The sequence below is a fragment of the Apium graveolens genome, chromosome 5 (assembly GCF_009905375.1).
Source record: "Apium graveolens cultivar Ventura chromosome 5, ASM990537v1, whole genome shotgun sequence".
In the NCBI taxonomy this organism is placed as follows: domain Eukaryota; kingdom Viridiplantae; phylum Streptophyta; class Magnoliopsida; order Apiales; family Apiaceae; genus Apium; species Apium graveolens.
Window position 1 is genome coordinate 133,020,418 of NC_133651.1, and position 22,761 is coordinate 133,043,178.

Sequence of the window (22,761 nt, forward strand, 5' to 3'; positions counted from 1 at the left end):
GATTCCCTTCTTCTTCATCTTCACTATCAGTATCATCCCAGCTTCTTCCCTTTGCCAGATAAGCCCTTTCAGAGTTACTCTTCTGATTTAAATCATAAGAGTTCTTCCTTACTTGCTTTGGCTTCCTACATTCTGTGGCAAAGTGTCCCAACTTATTGCAGTTATAACATCTGATGGTGCTCCGATCAACCATCCCTGTTTTGTATCCACCACTGCTGGTGTTAGAGGATGGAGATCCACCTTTCTGGAATTTGTTGTAGTTGGACTTGTTCTTGAACTTGGGATTTCTCTTGAATCTGACATTGGAGAATCTCTTGACAATTTGGGCCATTGACTCATCTTCCAATTGCTCCAGCTCTTCCAAGGAATAAAAATCATCACTTGATTGATTTGTAATAGGAGGATCATATTCTGCTACTAACACATTTTCCTCAGCCTTGGAAAACTGTACCATTCTCTCTAACTGTTGAGATTGTTGTTGTTGTTGACCTTCAGCTACAAGAGCAGTAGATGTGCTGACCATTCTATCTTTCCCGTAGACTTCCTTTTACTGAATCTGCTCCAACTCATAGGTTTTTAACACACCATAGAGTCTATCCAAAGAAATCTCACTCAGATCTCTAGCTTCTCTAAAGGCAGTGATTCTATGTTCAAGATGAGTTGACAGTGTTAAAAGAAACTTTTTGTTGACCTCCCTGATTGAATAATATTTTCCATTTATGTTCAGGTTGTTGATCAACGCATTGTACCTCTCAAACACTTCAGTAATTCCTTCTCCTGGATTGGATTTAAAATGTTCATACTCAGAGGTTAGGATCTCCAACTTGTTCTCCCTAACTTCCTCTGTGCCTTTATTAATCACCTCAATAGTTTCTCACATGTGTTTGGAATTTTTACAGTTCATCACATGTCTGTTCATCAAGGGATCAAGGGAATCAATTAATATTAATTGAAGGCTGGCATCCAAGGAGGCTTCTTCCTTTTCAGCAGGAGTAAAATTTTCAGGCTCTTTTGGATAAGTTCTAGCTTTGGTAATCACAACATCATCTACTATCACCTCTGGTTCAATAACCATCGGAGTTTTTAGACCCTTCTTTAACAAGTTCAGATATTTGGGATTTGCCACTTGTAAAAACAAGAGCATCTTCTTCTTCCACATGATATAATTTTCTTTATCAAATAGTGGAATTTTAACGGTTCCAACTTTTTGTGAAGTCATTATGAATTTTTGAATAAATAAAAATTCAAGGAGTTGAAAAAATCACAAAAGTCTAGGATCTTGATTTGTTCGTTAATCAGAAGGCTCTGATACCAATTGTTAGGTCCCAATGTGTTTGTAGAGGGGGGGGTTGAATACAAACAGTACCGAATAATCGAATTAAATGCGGAATAAAAATGTGAAACAAAATTAAAGTTAAATAAGAATATTATTAAACTTGAAAGGTGTTACAACAACTGTATCGATTACAAGGAATTAATCTCAAATTAATTATCACAAATCTAGAATAAATTCGACATGAACTTTTTCTATTTTTATAATAAAAGATTCAAATGCTTAACACAATTTGAGATTAAGTTCTAGGGATTTTGATCCGCTAGATAGTTACACAAGAACAATAGAAAGATTTCTAAATGATTGGATTTAACTTTACAAACTAGAAATGGATGATCTTGAATTAGCAGAGAAAATGAAATATTGCTTCTGCTTCTTTTCTTTTTGCTGTGTTCTTGACTTCTGTTTGTTGGATATAATGAATGTCTGCTGCTTCTGTTCTTTTTAAATCAATCAACAGACTCTAGTTGAACTGGCAAGACAATCCTGAGCTCAGCAAGACAATCGGTAGGACTATTGATTGTACTAGCAAGACAATCTGATTGAACTACAATGACTTTCGGTATGACAATCAGTTGAACTAGCAAGACAATCTCCTTCCCAATAGAACTTTCGGTATGACTATTGAAATGACTTGGCATGACAATCGGTATGACAATCCAGATTGTCATGCTAGTTCATTTTCAATTGTCTTGCTGATTTAAGACTGTTTTTAATCCAATTAAACTTCTGAAAATTCTTAATATTAATTCTGAATTAATTAATCAATTAATTCAATTAATAAATAAATTAATCTTTGCAGATATAATTTATTTTCTTAATTAAATTATATGACTTAATTAATTAATAGAGAATTAATACTAATCCTGAGCAGCAACCATTCTTCTGAAAATCTTCTGAAAATCACTGAGAATTATGAATCAATTCCACCACTTCAATGTTGACACTCGATGTACTGTCTGGTTCATGAGTGACTAACTTCCATGACGTTTCTTCATGTCTTGACTTTGATAACTTGATTTTCTTCAGATTAAATCCTTGTAATTATCTGATACCCTGACGAGCTCTGTCACTTGATTAAATCCACAACCTTGATTTATATCACTGAGGCTTGATCAATTTCTTGAACTTCTTCCAGTGAATTAATTCCTCAAGTCTGTAGATGAACCTTGTTTCTGAATCCTTTGACATATGTTACTTTGCGAGATCTCTTTGACGGTAGATCCACTATTTACTTATTATATTCTTATTTGAGTTAAGTTAAATCCTCGAATATACAAATAGGCTATGACATATGCCTTACAGGTTCCTGTAACAACAAATCATGGGTTGCCTCCCAAGAAGCGCTTCTTTTTCGTTATTAGCTTGACGTAGCATACCTTACTCAAGTTGATAATAAAACGGCACTAACCACTTCCCGGTTTGCCGTGTCCCCATAGTAGTGCTTCAAACGCTGACCATTAACCTTGAATGCTTGGTCCAGATCATTCTCAAAAATCTCCACTGCTCCATGTGGAAACACAGTTTTGACAATAAAAGGTCCAGACCACCTTGATTTCAACTTCCCAGGAAAAAGTCAGAGACGAGAGTTGAATAAAAGAACTTGCTGCCCCGTCATGAATAACTTAGGATGTAGCTTCTTGTCGTGCCACCTTTTCACTTTTTCCTTGTACATTTTGTTGTTCTCGTATGCTTGGAGTCGAAATTCATCAAGTTAATTAAGCTGAAGCATTCGATTCTTTCCAGCTGCATCTAGATCCAGGTTCAACTTCTTCAACGCCCAATAGGCCTTATGCTCAAGCTCTACGGGTAAATGACATCCCTTATAATACATAATTTGAAATGGGGACATCCCAAGTGGAGTCTTATATGCTGTTCTATAAGCCCAAACAGCTTCATCGAGCTTTAACGACCAATCCTTCCTTGACGGACAAACAACCTTTTCTAAAATGCGCTTGATCTTTCTGTTAGACACTTCTGCTTGACCATTCGTTTGCGGATGATAGGCAGTAGCAATACGATGATTCACATTGTAGCGCTGCATCATAGAAGTAAACTTACGGTTACAGAAATGCGACCCTTCATCACTTATGATTACTCGTGGCGTTCCAAACCTTGTGAAAATCTGCTTATGAAGAAAATTCAACACTGCCTTTGCATCATTCTTCGGTAGAGCTTTGACTTCTACCCATTTGGAGACATAATCGACTGCCAGCAAGATGTACTGATTATTACAGGACGAGACAAAAGGCCCCATGAAATCGATTCCCCAAACATCAAATACCTCGACTTCAAGCATCACATTTAACGACATCTCATCCTTTATCGTAATATTTCCCACTCTTTGGCAACGATCACACCTTAAAATGAACTGATGAGCATCCTTAAACAAAGTAGGCCAGAAAAAACCTGCTTGCAGAATACGAGCTGCCGTCTTCTCACCACCATAATGTCCACCATAAACTATGGAGTGGCAGTCTCGTAATATCCCCTCCGTCTCACAGAATGGGATACATCTCCTAATGATCTGGTCAGCTCCCTGTTTAAACAAATACGGTTCATCCCACATATACCACTTCACTTCATGCAGAAACTTCTTCTTTTGAGCTGTGGTCAAATTAGGAGGCATTATATTGCTTACAAGATAATTCACAATATCTGCAAGCCAGGGCTCTTCCTCCTAATTCGTTGATCACTGTCTTATCATGTGAAGTAGACTCGGGATTCTCCAATCTAGAGAGATGGTCAGCTACTTGATTCTCAGTACCTTTCCGATCCTTGATCTCTAACTCAAATTCCTGTAGCAAGAGCACCCAATGAATGAGTCTCGGCTTCGAATCCTTCTTGGAAACCAAATAGCGAATGGCTGCATGATCATTGAACACTGTCACCTTTGTCCCAAACAAATAAGATCGAAATTTTTCGAAACCAAAGACTATAGCCAAGAGGTCTTTCTCCATAGTGGTGTAGTTTATTTGGGCCCCATTTAAGGTCTTGCTAGCATAGTAGACCACATGAAAGAGATTATTCTTGCGCTGCCCAAGAACTGCGCCCACCGCATAATCACTCGCATCACACATCATCTCAAAAGGCTTTGTCCAATCAGGTGCTGTAATAACTGGTGTAGTTATCAAACTCTTCTTGAGAGTCTCGAATGCCGTCAAGCAGTCATCATCAAATTTAAAAGACACATCCTTCTCAAGTAAGTTGCACAACGGCTTAGATATCTTTGAAAAGTCCTTGATGAAACGCCGATAAAAACTCGCATGACCAAGAAAACTACGGATTCCTTTCACAGAAATAGGTGGTGGAAGATTTTCAATGACTCCCACCTTGGCTTTGTCCACCTCAAGACCCTTGCTAGAGACCTTATGCCCAAGAATAATGCCTTCACGCACCATAAAATGACATTTTTCCCAATTGAGCACCAAATTAGTTTCCACACACCTTTTGAGTACTGCACGAAGATTATCCAAACATTCAACATACAAATGTCCAAAGACGGAGAAATTGTCCATGAACGCCTCGACATTATTTCCAATCATGTCAGAGAATATAGCCATCATACATCTCTGAAAAGTGGCCGATGCGCCACATAAGCCAAATGAAACTCTGCGAAAAACAAATGTGCCAAATGGACAAGTGAAGGTACTCTTTTCTTGATCCTCTGGTGCAATACAGATCTGATTATACCTCGAATAGCCATCCAGAAGACAATAATACTCATGCCCGGCCGACCTGTCAAGCATCTGATCAATAAATGGAAGAGGGAAGTGATCCCTCCTCGTGGCCTTGTTCAACTTTATGTAATCCATGCATACCCTCCATCCTGTGACTGTTCTCGTGGGGATGAGTTCGTTCTTCTCATTTGCTACCACAGTGATACCTTCTTTCTTAGGTACACATTGCACGGGGCTCACCCAAGAACTGTCAGAAATAGGATAAATGATTCCTGCATCCAGCCACTTCAGAATTTCCTTCTTCACCACTTCTTTCATGATAGGATTAAGTCTACGCTGTTGCTCAACAGTCGGCTTACTACCCTCTTCTAGCAGAATCTTATGCATGCAGTATGAAGGGCTGATCCCTTTGATGTCTGCTATAGTCCAACCGATAGCCGATTTGAATTCTCTTAAGATCCTTAAGAGCTTGTCCTCCTCACTACCTGAAAGGTCAGATGCAATAATAACAGGTAAAGAAGATGCATCACCTAAAAAAGCATACCTCAAGTGTTCAGGCAATGGTTTATGCTCCAAGGTAGGCGCTTCCTCAATAGATGGTTTGAGCTTTCCTTCAGCATTTTTGAGGTCTGAAGTACCAAGAGATTCAAATGGCATGTCTAGCTTTCGCCTCCAGGGAGAAGCATTTAGATATTGTAGTTGCCCATTTCCATCCTCATCATCACTATCAAAATCCCCCACTAAAGCTTTCTCTAATGCATCAGACATTAGCATATGATCAAGTTCTGACGTAACCGCGGAATCAATCAAATCCACTTTTAAGCACTCCTCATTTTCTGTAGGGAATTTCATTGCTTTGAATACATTGAATGTCACATCCTGATCCTGCACCCGCATTGTAAGTTCACCTTTCTGCACATCTATCAAGGTACAGCATGTAGCCAAGAAAAGTCTCCCCAAGATTATGGGAATAATCTTATCTTCCTCGAAATCCAGAATAACAAAGTCTGCAGGAAAGAAGAGCTTATCCACCTTTACTAGCACATCCTCCACTATGCCTCAGGGGTATGTAATAGAATGATCGGCCAATTGTAGAGACATGTAGGTGGGCTTTGGATCAGGCCAATTCAACTTTTTAAAGATCGACAACGGCATCAGATTAATGCTCGCTCCCAAATCACAAAGGCAATTGTCAAAAGACAACGTGCCAATGGTGCAAGGAATGGTGAAGCTACCTGGATCTTTAAGCTTTGGAGGTAACTTTTGTTGCAGCACAGCACTGCATTCTTCCGTTAGAGCAACGGTCTCAAGGTCATCCAGTTTCACCTTCTTTGAAAGAATACTCTTCATAAATTTCGCATTACTAGGCATTTGCTCCAGAGCCTCAGCGAAAGGTATATTGATATGAAGTTTCTTGAACACCTCTGTAACACCCCCAGATCCGGGGTCGGGGATCCGGGTTGTCACGGTCTTTCTTTCCACAATATCACTTCACTTAATTAATAATAAATAACCTCATGCTGTGACCCCACACTAACACACACCACAACCCGTTATAGTCTCAGAGATGAAATTGAAATAAGTACAAGTCTTTGAATCCACAATTTAAAATTATTACAACCCAAAATGATTACTTGATAATTTACAGTTAATTGCCATTATCTGCCACAAGTTATAATTATACATAATTTGATTCTCAAAAGTAGATGGTCTGAACTACAATGGATCTACCTCTGCAGCTATAGCAGCCACAACATCATCGGGAAGACGCGGGGCGCTTCCCACGCGCTTACGCTGGGTCTGCTGGAGTCTGGCCATCTCTCCTAACTGTTGTTGTGTGATGAAGAAATAAAGCAAGAGTGAGCCTTACAGCTCGCAAGATAATACATAGTGATAACAATAATATAAGTATCTAAATGGATACTCACTAGAATCTTTATCGCGTGTAAGATAATTACTTACTAGATATAATGTAAAAACAAGGAATGAAGTTACCAATACTTCACCACACTTATATCATTTATAAAGCTACTTGAACTAACACCGTTCAAAGTATTATAAGTTTTAAAAAAAATATCCCATAGATGAGACCACAAGTTAAGACTTGAATAGATTCAATCTTTGAAATATTATTGAATGAAAAAGTTATGAGATACTTTATTTAGTCCCGATATATATATATCCACATATATATATCTCTAAAACATTTCCTGGAACCTCTGTTATGTAAGTATGAACAGAGTTGCAATATCCAATGAATTTGGAAGGAAAAGAAAACCTTTGGCATAAACCAGATATCTTGTTGATCAGGCAAAGATACCCATAAGTAACCTTTTCTACTAGTAGATGGACGAATTCCCCACTGGTCATCACCCTGGTCATAATTAGGACCTTATGCTGGACTGCCACTCAGCCACTTATGCATTTGATGGACTCCCACTGAGCCACTTACACTATCATGGACGCCCACTGAGCCCATGTTGCTTATGCCGACTCAATAGATGGACTTACTTCCCGAACGTTGGGTAAGTAATCAATTCATTTACCAAAACTGCAACCTTATTGCGAATATAAAATACACCACAGAGCCGGATTCCCCAGGTTTTGAACGAGTATTTAAATCCCCTTTAAAAGGAAGATCTTAAATATAAAAATGAGTTTTGGGATCCGCTCTAACTTTTAAAAATCATTTTGAAGACTCGAAAACACTTTAAAGAGTGTTTGGAGTAAAGCTGATTTAATGAAGTAAATCAGTCCCCAGAATATTTAGAAAATGACTGAATATTATTATTTAAATAATATTCCCATAAAGAATAATCTTTTATAAAAATAATTGAAGTAGAAGTTTTAAAACTTATACTTGAAACGAGTATTAAATAACGAAAGATATACTTATATGAAAGTATTATCTTTATTTGAATAATCGAAAATAAGTTTGATTATTAACACCTTATTCTTTAATAAAATAAAGAATATATTTCAGCAAATAATCGGAGTCATAGATCCTCAAATGAATATTCAAATAATATTCATTAAATAATATAAACTGAGTCATAAGCCTTCGAATGAATATTCAAATAATATTCAATAAATAATATAAAAGAGTCATAAGCCCTCGAATGAATATTCAAAATAATATTCAATAAATAAATAAGCTGAGTCATAAGCCCTCGAATGAATATTCAAAATAATATTCAATAAATAAATAAGCTGAGTCATAAGCCCTCGAATGAATATTCGAAATAGTATTCATTAAATAATAAGCTGGGTCATAATACCTCGAATGAATATTATAAATAATATTCATTAAATAAAATAAAGGAGTCATACATCCTCAAATGAATATTCGAAATAATATTCAATAATAAAATAAAGTTAAAGTTATCGAATAAACCTTATTCGATTAATAGTTTGGAAAAACTATAACCATATATATATAAATATATATATATATATATATCCATATCCATATATACAAAATGTACTCGGGATCCTCGACTCCCGGTTTTAGAAAATATTTTCACCTTTGGGTTCCTATACTAAGGGTATATGCAAGTTACCGCTATCCTCTAGCATAGGTATTATCAACTGAACCAACAGATATATATTCCAAGAATATGAAATAGGCATGCATATATACCATATCACATGCTACAATATATCGCATCATTTGCTAATTATCCAACATGCATCTATCGCAAGATAATGCAAATACATATATTCATCACAACAACAGTATAACGGATAGAATACTTGCCTGAGCGACTTGGGGGTGAGAAAGGCTCGGGACGAGTCTGATAACCTATAAACAACAAGTAAGTTGGAATTAAACCAAAATCACTTGTAAACCTATACTTTAACTAACTTAGACTCTAACGCTTGTTTTGCGCTCACCGATTCGCTTAAGTCACTCGGGTACCCTCGGCTCCACCATTTTTAATAATTTAACCTTTACGAGTTTTAAAGCGATTCCTTCGTGAATGTCTTACCAACTGCCTAACACACTTACCATAAATGTTTCATACATTAATTAACCCTTTTTGGTCTTTAACCTATGTTTTAATGTAAGGCGAGGGAAAAAGTTTCGTTCGCGAAACGCCGTTACTTGAAACGGTCGTTTCTCCTAAACCGTGCATCGGAATCGAACGAACTACATATCAAAACGAAGCTCGTAACATGAGCTATCTAAACATGGCAGTGGTCATAATCTAGCAGGGGGTTCTCGGGTCCTAATGCTATGCACAAAAACAGTCCAAAGAAAATCGGACGCTACGACGGCTATGTTTACGCGATTTCCAAATTTTAAACCATACAAAACCAACCACAAACCAACCTCAAATCCAACATACAACCAACCTCCATCCTTATCACATCATAACAACCCCAACCAATTCAATTTAATCATTCATTCTTATGCTCACTTAACTTTAATCATACTTAAGTTCCTTTAAATCAAAACCACAACAATTACCATTCATTTCACTACCATTCCAAATCCCAAACTCTAAATCATAACAACAAGCTACAATATCAACCCACTAATCAAAATCATCTCATAATATATAGGAATCTAGGGTTTGGAGATGGTATACCTTCCTTGAAGTGGTGGGTGGAGCTAGGAAGCCTTAAGAAGCTTGGAGAAGTCTTAAGAATGCTTGGATCTTCAAGAAAACCAAGAAAAGTTCAAGTTAAAAAACTTGAAAACACTATTCATTGTCTTCTTCTTTGATTAAATGAAGAAGATTGGGAAAGAATTAATGGCTTAAACTCATGATATAGTCCTAACTAAGCATGAAGATGACTAGGGAATTATCTTACCAATTTAGGAAGCTTGGATCTTTGATTTTGAAATTCTTGCCTTTGAAAATGTTAAAAAGCCGAGAGCTCTCAAGAACAAGCCTTGGTTGCGTTTGATTTTTTGATGAGAATGATTTTTACTTGGCTTGGTTGACTTGTTTTGTATTTGATTTAGTCAATTACCTTCTTGCCCTTGAAATTGTGTGGTTACAAAGCTACCACACCTCCTTCCTTCCCATGTCATGCTTATGTCATCCTCATGATGTCATCCTCCCTTCCTTGTCCTCTTTCTATTGGTTGGATGACATCCTTCCCACTAATCCCTTTGATTAACTTCCTAATCGTTTGCCTAATGACCGCTGATCTGTTATACGGTTCGCTTAACTTTCGTTCTCGTTTATCGTTTGAAGGATCATACCCGGGATCTTATTACTTAGGTTCCCTTAACCTTTCTCAATACATTATATTCCTTTTTATGATCCTCTATTATAATCCTTTAATTTAAATCCTTTTTATCCTGTTACCTTATACTCATTTCTCTCCGTATCTTGTGGATTTCCGGGAAAAACCAAAGTGTTCGGAATTGGATTCTGACGATCTTTACATACACTTATATACTTCATAGAGTACTAATAATATCCCAGAATATCCATAACAGAACCCCTACATAGTGTGGCGTGAAAAGTTTTCTCATTCAGCTAAAACACTATTCACAAGGGTTACAAAAAGTTGAAAAATTTTGGGGTTATTACAGTCTCCCCTCCTTAAAAGGATTCCGTCCCGGAATCAAACAGAAAACAAATGGGGGTACTTTTCTAGCATTGTGCTCTCTAGTTCCCAAGTTGATTCTTCCACATTATGATTCTGCCATAGTACTCTGACTAGCTTGATCACTTTGTTCTGAAGCACCTGCTCCTTCTTATCCATAATCCTTACTGGCTTCTCCACGTAAGTTAGATCTGGCTGCATATCCACCTGCTCGTACTCCACTATGTGCCTGGCATCCCGATGATACCTCCTTAGCATTGACACATGGAACACATTATGAACTTGTTGCAAATTAGGGGGTAGGACTAGCTCGTAAGCTAACTTTCCAATCCGTCTTAATATCTCAAAAGGTCCAATGTATCTTGGGCTTAGTTTTCCTTTCTTTCCGAACCTCATTAATCCCTTCCAAGGGGATACTTTCAGCAGTACTAAGTCCCCTACTTCATATTCCTTGTCCTTTCGGGCTAGGTCTGCATATTACTTTTGTCTGTCTTGGGCTGCTACAAGTCGCCCTCTGATAAGATCCACTATATCTTTGGTCCTTTGGACCACTTCGGGTCCGAGCATCTTCCGCTCTCCTACTTCATCCCAGTATAAGGGAGATCGACACCTTCTTCCGTACAGGGCCTCATAAGGCGGCATTCCGATGCTAGCATGAAAGCTATTGTTATAAGAAAACTCGATCAACGGCAAGTGATCATCCCAACTTCCTTTAAGGTCTATTGCACAGACTCTCAACATATCCTCTAGTGTCTGGATGGTCCTTTCACTCTGTCCATCCGTTTGGGGATGGTACGCGGTACTCATATTTAACTTGGTCCCCGCACATTCCTGAAAGCTCCTCCAAAATCTGGAGTTAAACCTAGGGTCTCGGTCTGAGACAATGGACGCTGGGACTCCATGTCGTGTCACTATTTCCTTAAGGTAAATGTCCACCAGTCTATCGACTGTGTATCTCTCATTGATAGGAATGAAATGAGCTGACTTTGTCAGTCGGTCTATAATTACCCAAATGGCGTCGTGATTGGCTTTCGTCCTTGGCAAGCCTACAACAAAATCCATCGCTATCTGTTCCCATTTCCATTCGGGAATCTCCAGGGGTCGCAAAAGTCCACTGGGTCTCTGGTGCTCTGCCTTTACTCTTTGGCAAGTCAAACACTTGTTTACCCATTCTGCTACGTCCCTCTTCATGTTGGGCCACCAATAATATTCCTTCAAATCCCTATACATCTTGGTACTTCCTGGGTGAATGGAATACCTTGAACTATGGCTTTCATCCAAAATCTCATCTTTAAGTTCTTGAACATTCGGAACCCAAATTCGGTAGGAGTACCTCATTATCCCCTTATCATCTTTTTCAGTATGGATCTCCTCTCCAGTCATTGACTCTCTGCCTTCATTCATTATTTTCTCCTGGCACAATCTGATTTTTTTCCAATAACTCGGGCTGCATTGAGATCTCAAAAAGCTTTTCAGTTCCGGTTCCGGTTACCTTTACTTCTATTTCCATTCTCTCAAAATCCCTTATCAACTCTTCCGAAGTCGTTATCATTCTGAGTCTTTCCTTTCTACTAAGGGCATCAGCCACCACATTGGCTTTCCCTGGATGATAGAGAATCTCACAATCATAGTCCTTGATTAGTTCTAACCATCTCCTCTGGCGCATGTTGAGCTCTTTCTGCGTAAATATGTACTTGAGGCTCTTATGGTCTGTGAAAATCTCGCACTTCTCTCCATACAAGTAGTGCCTCCAAATTTTTAAAGCAAATACTATTGCCGCGAGCTCAAGGTCATGAGTAGGATATCTAACCTCGTATTCCTTCAATTGTCTCGACGCATACGTAATAACTCTACCGTGCTGCATAAGCACACATCCTAATCCTTTGTGCGACGCGTCACTATATATCACAAAATCTCCTTTTCCGTCCGGCAATGCCAATACCGGAGCCGTTATCAACCTTTTCTTTAATTCCTGAAAACTGTTCTCGTATTTCTCCGTCCATTCAAACTTCTCTGTCTTACGAGTAAGTCGTGACAAAGGGGCTGCGATCTTCGCAAAGTCCTGTACAAATCTACGATAGTAGCCGGCCAATCCTATGAAACTCCTTACCTCTGTGGGTGTGATTGGCCTTTCCCAATTTGAGACCGCCTCTATCTTGGAGGGGTCGACCAATACTCCTTCTTTATTGATCACATGTCCTAAAAACTGTACTTCATTCCGCCAGAATTCACACTTCGAGAATTTGGCATATAACTGCTCCTCTCTGAGTATTCCTAGAGCTATCCTCAAATGCTCTGCATGTTCTGCCTCAGTCCTTGAGTAGATCAAAATATCATCGATAAAAACTATCACACACTTGTCCAAGTACTTCTTAAATACTCTATTCATTAAATCCATGAAAGCCGCTGGGGCGTTGGTTAATCCAAAGGACATTACCAAGAACTCATAATGCCCATACCTGGTACGGAACGCTGTCTTGGAAATATCTTCGGGTTTAATCTTTAGTTGGTGATATCCAGTTCTCAGGTCAATCTTGGAAAAATAAACAGCATCCTTTAGCTGGTCGAACAGATCGTCTATTCTAGGCAATGGGTACCTGTTCTTTATGGTTAGCTTGTTCAACTCTCGATAGTCTATGCACAACCTCATGCTCCCATCTTTCTTCTTAACAAATAAAACTGGTGCTCCACACGGAGACACACTGGGTCTTATCATACCCTTATCCAAGAGTTCCTGCAATTGGATAGCTAATTCCTTCATTTCTAACGGGGCTAACCGGTAAGGTGCTTTTGAAACTGGCGCCGTCCCTGGGGCCAACTCAATAGCGAATTCAATCACTCTATCGGGTGGTAATCCCGGAAGGTCTTGTGGGAATACATCTTCAAATTCGTTGACTACTGGAATATCTTGTAAGTTGGGCACCTCCTTCTGCGTGTCCACCACATAGGCTAGGTAAGCCTCACTTCCTTTTCGTAGCATCCTTTTGGCCTGGGCCATAGTCAAAAATTTCTGCGTCTGCCTCTTTCCTCTAAATATAACTTCTTTCTTCCCGGGGATATTTAACTTAACTTTCTTCCCTTTACAGTCTATCTGAGCATCGTTGCTAGATAGCCAGTCCATTCCCAAAATCACAGCAAACTCCCCTAATTTAAAAGGAATCAGATCAACACTGAAAGATTGCTCCCCTATGCCTATCTCACAGGCGGGGTGAATCTGGTTAACAGGAATAATTTCATGATTGGCTATTTCTACTTGTAAGGGTTCTATCAAGGGTTCAGCCTTAAGTCTTAACTTACGCGCAAGGTCCTTTGATATAAAAGATTTAGTTGCTCCCGAATCAAATAAAACATTTGCACTGACTGAATTTAGAGAAAGGGTACCTGCTATCACATCTGAATCTTTCATATCATCCTGGACTGTCATGTTGAAAGTCCTCGCAGTAGGTGGCTTATTAGAAGCAGCCCTGCTTGCTCCCGAAGCTGCTGGTTTGTTCATTGGGCATTCCTTCTTCCAATGACCCGGGCGTCCACACCGATGACAATTGGTGGTTGGAACGACGGCAGGGATTGATAATGGGCACTTAGTTGAATAGTGGCCTTTCCGACCGCACTTAAAACAGGTTACTGGCCTTCCTTTACACTTCCCAGGGTGATTCCTTCCACATATGTTACAGGCTGGCAATGGGGGTCGAGACTGGTTGGAATAGGACATTCTTGACTTCTGGCCGCCCTGGCTCACACTCACACTCATTGGCCGCTTAAACCCAGTGTTCCTTCCTGGTAGGGACACTGCTCCTCGATTAAATCTAGTTGGGAAGCTCCTTCCTGCGGAACCTCCACCCATGCTCATACTTTTCCTCTTTATTCCTTTCTCCTCTCTTTCCTTCTGCATCTGTTCACTTCCAACTTCTACAATCGTTGCCTTTTGCACCAGAGTGGCATAGTCCGTAAGCTCAAGGATTGCCACCCTATTCTGAATCCATGGTTTCAGTCCCTGCTGAAACCTCCTAGCTTTCTTTTCCTCGGTGCTCACAAACTCCGGCACAAACCTTGATAACTCAGTAAATTTCACCTCGTACTCTGCTACAGACAAGTTATTCTGCTTTAGCTCCAAGAACTTGAGCTCCATCTGGCTTTCCATAAACCTCGGGAAATACTTTCCCAGAAACAACTGACTAAATCTCTCCCAGGTTATAATAGCATCTGTCTCCATGTTTTTCTTGGCCTCCCACCAGTAGTTAGCTTCTCCTTTCAGAAGGTAGGTAGCAAATACAGTCTTCTGTGCCTCCTCGGTACTCAAAATCTCAAAAGATTTCTCCATTTCCTTTAACCATGCCCTTGCCTCAACTGGGTCGGCTGATCCGTGGAACTCAGGGGGCTTAAGGGACTTAAAAGCCCTGAAAGAGTTTGCCACAGCATTGTTACTTCCTTGAGGGGGTGGGTTGGGTTGACGTTCCAAATTCTGCCTTAGGAGTTGCATGAACTGGCTCACGGGATCCATGCCTGGGTTTGGTACTGGTTGCTCAACCTCGGTTTCTCCTTCTTCAGCCTCTATCTCAAATCCCTCAACATCATATGTTTCATCTTCCTTTTCATACAGGGAGTCATCCTGTTCCACATAATCCTCATCTTCCTCTTCACTGTGTTCTTGGTTTCTATTGTCCTGATTATGGCTTCCCTGGTCCTCAGATCCAGGGTTCGCCCTAGTTCCAATCTTTCTTGGCGGCATGATTCTGATAATAATAAAAACAATTATTGGGGAAATTCAACGTTAGGTCACAATCATATACATCATTGTGCCTTGCACGGCTCTTATAATGGGGAGAACGTATATCGCAATCCTATTATTTTAAGAAAGTTCTAATACGAAGTGCAGTAATAATAATGATAAAACAGTGATCACGTCACTATGGAACTGAACCGAAAGGAAACAAATATATACATAATGCGAGAAATACATAGTTTGATCTGGTCAAAAGTACAACATTGCTACAGTCATCTATCCCAAAAGTGATACACAAGAGTCTATCTGTCTAGTCAGAAAAAGGGATGCTATATACAAGTCAACTATCCCGGAAAATTGGCTCTTACTAAGGCCTCGGCTAACTAGACAACTAGACTATTCCATCATCAATCCTGAATCACACACCGGAGCGGGTCAGCTCCCAAACCCTTTCCATCGCACGACGGAAGATATAGTCGGTCTGCCGCCTGGAGATCCTACCATGCCTGTCCCCTTGGAGAGATCTGAGTCTCGCTCGGGACGTGAGCTATATCCCCGTAAGCTCCCTCCTCAAGGATCGGGGTATAGAAGCCCTGGTCTCATAAGCTCGGGTACGCCTACCCGCCCTCTCTGCATCCAACTCCCTCCTGGCCTCATCTAGTCGGCCCTCGGCAACAGCCACTCGGGTCCTCAATACATCCTGAACATATCCATGAGCTAACGAAGACTGCCTGTGGGCAGGGTCAAGAGGTGGTGAATCCGGAGCCGCTGAGGGTGCCTCCTCGGTCTGCCTAGGCTCGGAAGTATGGGTCTCTGAGCTGTCATCATCAGGAATCCAAGATAGTGGTGGAGGGGTAGGGGCTCTGACCACCGGAAGTGTGGGTAAAGGGATACCAGCATACACTACCATAGATCCAACACGCTCCTCAGCTACTGGGACCTCATCCGGGTCCTCCTCATCTGGAATAGCAATAACCTCTGTCTCTGACTCCTCTGAGGGGTCCTCCTCATCTGAAACAGCAATGACCTCCGTCTCAGGCTCCTCTGGGGGGTCCTCCTCATCCTCTTCCATCTCAGGCTCCTCCTGATCCTCAACATCTAGCAATGCCTCATCATGCTCACGCTCGAACATCTCAGGGTCCTCTATCTCAGGCGCCTACACATTAAACGAGCTAAGTTACTATCATGATACTTATAAGGGTTCCCATAAGGGTTTTAACTGTCAGCACTACTTTAAGTAGTCCGACCATGAACTTGGCAAGAGTTCTTATTATCTTTGTGAGTTTGTTATTATATCGTCGCATCATCTCTGAGGTTTATAACGCTTGGCTCTGATACCATTTCTGTAACACCCCCAGATCCGGGGTCGGGGATCCGGGTTGTCACGGTCTTTCTTTCCACAATATCACTTCACTTAATTAATAATAAATAACCTCATGCTGTGACCCCACACTAACACACACCACAACCCGTTATAGTCTCAGAGATGAAATTGAAATAAGTACAAGTCTTTGAATCCACAATTTAAAATTATTACAACCCAAAATGATTACTTGATAATTTACAGTTAATTGCCATTATCTGCCACAAGTTATAATTATACATAATTTGATTCTCAAAAGTAGATGGTCTGAACTACAATGGATCTACCTCTGCAGCTATAGCAGCCACAACATCATCGGGAAGACGCGGGGCGCTTCCCACGCGCTTGCGCTGGGTCTGCTGGAGTCTGGCCATCTCTCCTAACTGTTGTTGTGTGATGAAGAAATAAAGCAAGAGTGAGCCTTACAGCTCGCAAGATAATACATAGTGATAACAATAATATAAGTATCTAAATGGATACTCACTAGAATCTTTATCGCGTGTAAGATAATTACTTACTAGATATAATGTAAAAACAAGGAATGAAGTTACCAATACTTCACCACACTTATATCATTTATAAAGCTACTTGAACTACCACCGTTCAAAGTATTATAAGTTTTAAAAAAACATCCCATAGATGAGACCACAAGTTAAGACTTGAATAGATTCAATCTTTGAAATATTATTGAATGAAAAAGTTATGAGATACTTTATTTAGTCCCGATATATATATATCCACATATATATATCTCTAAAACATTTCCTGGAACCTCTGTTATGTAAGTATGAACAGAGTTGCAATATCCAATGAATTTGGAAGGAAAAGAAAACCTTTGGCATAAACCAAATATCTTGCTGATCAGGCAAAGATACCCATAAGTAACCTTTTCTACTAGTAGATGGACGAATTCCCCACTGGTCATCACCCTGGTCATAATTAGGACCTTATGCTGGACTGCCACTCAGCCACTTATGCATTTGATGGACTCCCACTGAGCCACTTACACTATCATGGACGCCCACTGAGCCCATGTTGCTTATGCCGACTCAATAGATGGACTTACTTCCCGAACGTTGGGTAAGTAATCAATTCATTTACCAAAACTGCAACCTTGTTGCGAATATAAAATACACCACAGAGCCGGATTCCCCAGGTTTTGAACGAGTATTTAAATCCCCTTTAAAAGGAAGATCTTAAATATAAAAATGAGTTTTGAGATCCGCTCTAACTTTTAAAAATAATTTTGAAGACTCGAAAACACTTTAAAGAGTGTTTGGAGTAAAGCTGATTTAATGAAGTAAATCAGTCCCCAGAATATTTAGAAAATGACTGAATATTATTATTTAAATAATATTCCCATAAAGAATAATCTTTTATAAAAATAATTGAAGTAGAAGTTTTAAAACTTATACTTGAAACGAGTATTAAATAACCAAAGATATACTTATATGAAAGTATTATCTTTATTTGAATAATCGAAAATAAGTTTGATTATTAACACCTTATTCTTTAATAAAATAAAGAATATATTTCAGCAAATAATCGGAGTCATAGATCCTCAAATGAATATTCAAATAATATTCATTAAATAATATAAACTGAGTCATAAGCCTTCGAATGAATATTCAAATAATATTCAATAAATAATAAAAGAGTCATAAGCCCTCGAATGAATATTCAAAATAATATTCAATAAATAAATAAGCTGAGTCATAAGCCCTCGAATGAATATTCAAAATAATATTCAATAAATAAATAAGCTGAGTCATAAGCCCTCGAATGAATATTCGAAATAGTATTCATTAAATAATAAGCTGGGTCATAATACCTCGAATGAATATTATAAATAATATTCATTAAATAAAATAAAGGAGTCATACATCCTCAAATGAATATTCGAAATAATATTCAATAATAAAATAAAGTTAAAGTTATCGAATAAACCTTATTCGATTAATAGTTTGGAAAAACTATAACCATATATATATATAAATATATATATATATATCCATATCCATATATACAAAATGTACTCGGGATCCTCGACTCCCGGTTTTAGAAAATATTTTCACCTTTGGGTTCCTATACTAAGGGTATATGCAAGTTACCGCTATCCTCTAGCATAGGTATTATCAACTGAACCAACAGATATATATTCCAAGAATATGAAATAGGCATGCATATATACCATATCACATGCTACAATATATCGCATCATTTGCTAATTATCCAACATGCATCTATCGCAAGATAATGCAAATACATATATTCATCACAACAACAGTATAACGGATAGAATACTTGCCTGAGCGACTTGGGGGTGAGAAAGGCTCGGGACGAGTCTGATAACCTATAAACAACAAGTAAGTTGGAATTAAACCAAAATCACTTGTAAACCTATACTTTAACTAACTTAGACTCTAACGCTTGTTTTGCGCTCACCGATTCGCTTAAGTCACTCGGGTACCCTCGGCTCCACCATTTTTAATAATTTAACCTTTACGAGTTTTAAAGCGATTCCTTCGCGAATGTCTTACCAACTGCCTAACACACTTACCATAAATGTTTCATACATTAATTAACCCTTTTTGGTCTTTAACCTATGTTTTAAAGTAAGGCGAGGGAAAAAGTTTCGTTCGTGAAACGCCGTTACTTGAAACGGTCGTTTCTCCTAAACCGTGCATCGGAATCGAACGAACTACATATCAAAACGAAGCTCGTAACATTCGCTATCTAAACATGGCAGTGGTCATAATCTAGCAGGGGGTTCTCGGGTCCTAATGCTATGCACAAAAACAGTCCAAAGAAAATTGGACGCTACGACGGCTATGTTTACGCGATTTCCAAATTTTAAACCATACAAAACCAACCACAAACCAACCTCAAATCCAACATACAACCAACCTCCATCCTTATCACATCATAACAACCCCAACCAATTCAATTTAATCATTCATTCTTAGGCTTACTTAACTTTAATCATACTTAAGTTCCTTTAAATCAAAACCACAACAATTACCATTCATTTCACTACCATTCCAAATCCCAAACTCTAAATCATAACAACAAGCTACAATATCAACCCACTAATCAAAATCATCTCATAATATATAGGAATCTAGGGTTTGGAGATGGTATACCTTCCTTGAAGTGGTGGGTGGAGCTAGGAAGCCTTAAGAAGCTTGGAGAAGTCTTAAGAATGCTTGGATCTTCAAGAAAACCAAGAAAAGTTCAAGTTAAAAAACTTGAAAACACTATTCATTGTCTTCTTCTTTGATTAAATGAAGAAGATTGAGAAAGAATTAATGGCTTAAACTCATGATATAGTCCTAACTAAGCATGAAGATGACTAGGGAATTATCTTACCAATTTAGGAAGCTTGGATCTTTGATTTTGAAATTCTTGCCTTTGAAAATGTTAAAAAGCCGAGAGCTCTCAAGAACAAGCCTTGGTTGCTTTTGATTTTTTGATGAGAATGATTTTTACTTGGCTTGGTTGACTTGTTTTGTATTTGATTTAGTCAATTACCTTCTTGCCCTTGAAATTGTGTGGTTACAAAGCTACCACACCTCCTTCCTTCCCATGTCATGCTTATGTCATCCTCATGATGTCATCCTCCCTTCCTTGTCCTCTTTCTATTGGTTGGATGACATCCTTCCCACTAATCCCTTTGATTAACTTCCTAATCGTTTTCCTAATGACCGCTGATCTGTTATACGGTTCGCTTAACTTTCGTTCTCGTTTATCGTTTGAAGGATCATACCCGGGATCTTATTACTTAGGTTCCCTTAACCTTTCTCAATACATTATATTCCTTTTTATGATCCTCTATTATAATCCTTTAATTTAAATCCTTTTTATCCTGTTACCTTATACTCATTTCTCTCCGTATCTTGTGGATTTCCGGGAAAAACCAAAGTGTTCGGAATTGGATTCTGACGATCTTTACATACACTTATATACTTCATAGAGTACTAATAATATCCCAGAATATCCATAACAGAACCCCTACATAGTGTGGCGTGAAAAGTTTTCTCATTCAGCTAAAACACTATTCACAAGGGTTACAAAAAGTTGAAAAATTTTGGGGTTATTACAACCTCCAGAAACTTACCGAACTGCTTATCCAGCTTTTGTTGTTGCAATCTCTTAGGGAAAGGTGGTGGAGGATAGAGCTGTTTCTCCCCTGTATTACCCTCAGGCAGAGTGTGTTCAACAGCAGTCTTCCTTGGTTCCGCCGCTTTCTCCTTTTGCTTAGCTTCTTCATCACCAGCTTCAACTTCTCCTTCTTTTGCTTTTTCAGCATCAGCAACTTTTCCAGACCTTAAGCTAATAGCCTTGACTTTCTCTTTAGCTTCCTTCCTGCCTGGCACTTCAGTATCACTGGGAAGTGTGCCAGGTTGATGATTGAGCACTGCATTGGCTATTTGACCGATTTGATTTTCCAAGGTCTTGATAGAAACCGCCTGACTCTTGCACAATAGCTTAAGTTCCTCAAAATCAGCACTAGAGGGTGGAGCTACACCTCCTTGTTGAGGATATGATTGCCTTTGAGCATAATGCTGTGGTTGCTGGAATCCAGGTGGATTGAAATATTTACTTACGCCTTGCTGATATGGTTGCTGAATAGCATTCTGATTATTACTCCAGCTGAAATTTGGATGATTTCTGTTCTTAGGATGATACGTAGCTGGCACAGGCTGCTGCTGTCGCTGATAATTGTTCACATACTGCACAGATTCATTAACAAGAGAACACTAATCCGTAGCATGAGAACCTGCACAAAGCTCACAGACCATAGCTATCTGATTGACCCCATAGGTGGCTAGAGAATCGACCTTCATAGACAGCGCTTGGAGCTGCGCTGCAATAGCTGTAGCTGCATCGACTTCCAGAATACCTGCTACCTTCCCATGCATCATCCTTTGAGTTGGGTTTTGATGCTCATTTGTAGCCATAATCTCAATAAGATTATAAGCCTCAGTATAGCTTTTGGCCCACAAGGCGCCTCCAGCTGCTGCATCGAGCATGGGCCGAGATTGGGCCCCCAAACCATTATAAAAACCAGTCATCACCATCCAATCAGGCATTCCATGATGTGGACACTTTTTCAACATCTCTTTGTAGCGCTCCCAAGCTTCGCACATAGATTCTGTAGGTTGCTGCGCAAACTGAGTAAGAGCACTCCTTATAGCCGCAGTCTTCGCCATTGGATAAAACTTAACCAGAAACTTTTGCGTAAGATCTTGCCAAGTAGTGATAGACCCAGCTGGTTCAGAATATAACCAGTCCTTAGCTTTATCCCTCATAGAGAATGGGAAAAGCCTCAGCTTGGTAGCCTCATCAGTCACACCATTATATTTGAAAGTACTGCAGATCTCGATAAAATTCCTTATGTGCATGTTGGGGTCTTCATTCGCAGCACCTCCGAAAGAAACAGAATTCTGCACCATCTGAATAGTGCCCGACTTGATTTCAAAGTTATTGGCCTCAATAGCAGGGTGCATGATGCTAGACTGAATATCATCAATTTTAGGCTGAGAAAAATCCATAAGAGCTGGATCTGCCTGAACAATACGATCACCCATGATTAATGGTTATTTTTGATCACTTCCTGAATCCGAATCTTCAAAATCTATCTTCTCCGGAATATCAAGAACTTCGTCTGTCTCCTCAGCCATATCTAAAGTCCTCTTACGAGTACGAGAACGAGTTTGCATAAACGCTCGCTAAAGTACCTGAAACATAACCGGAGACAATAAGTAACACGTCTTAATCACTGAGTCCTAATGACCAATGATGGTAAGTACATAAACTAAACAAATACGTCGAGTCCCCGGCAGCGGCGCCAAAAACTTGTTAGGGAGAAAATATGCGCTAATAACACACGCAAGTATACGCGTTCGCAAGTAATATAGAATACTTTGTAGTTCGTTCCAACAGAGACTCAGACTAATTATGTTCAATTAAACTCACTCACCAATGTATGATTACTTCTCAATATTAAGACAATAACACTTAGATTTGATTAACTAGTTATTAACTACAATTAACTACTAGAATTAAGCACTTAATTAACACTTGAATTGACAAT

The 22,761-nt window shown here is 39.2% G+C and overlaps 1 non-coding gene across 1 annotated transcript; it reads left to right on the forward strand.

The window, feature by feature from the left end:
- The first annotated feature begins 21,755 nt into the window (after window positions 1-21,755).
- LOC141662424 (small nucleolar RNA R71) lies at window positions 21,756-21,862 on the forward strand. Its single transcript, XR_012550542.1, has one exon. It is a non-coding gene; the product is annotated as a small nucleolar RNA R71 (small nucleolar RNA).
- Window positions 21,863-22,761: the final 899 nt, after the last annotated feature.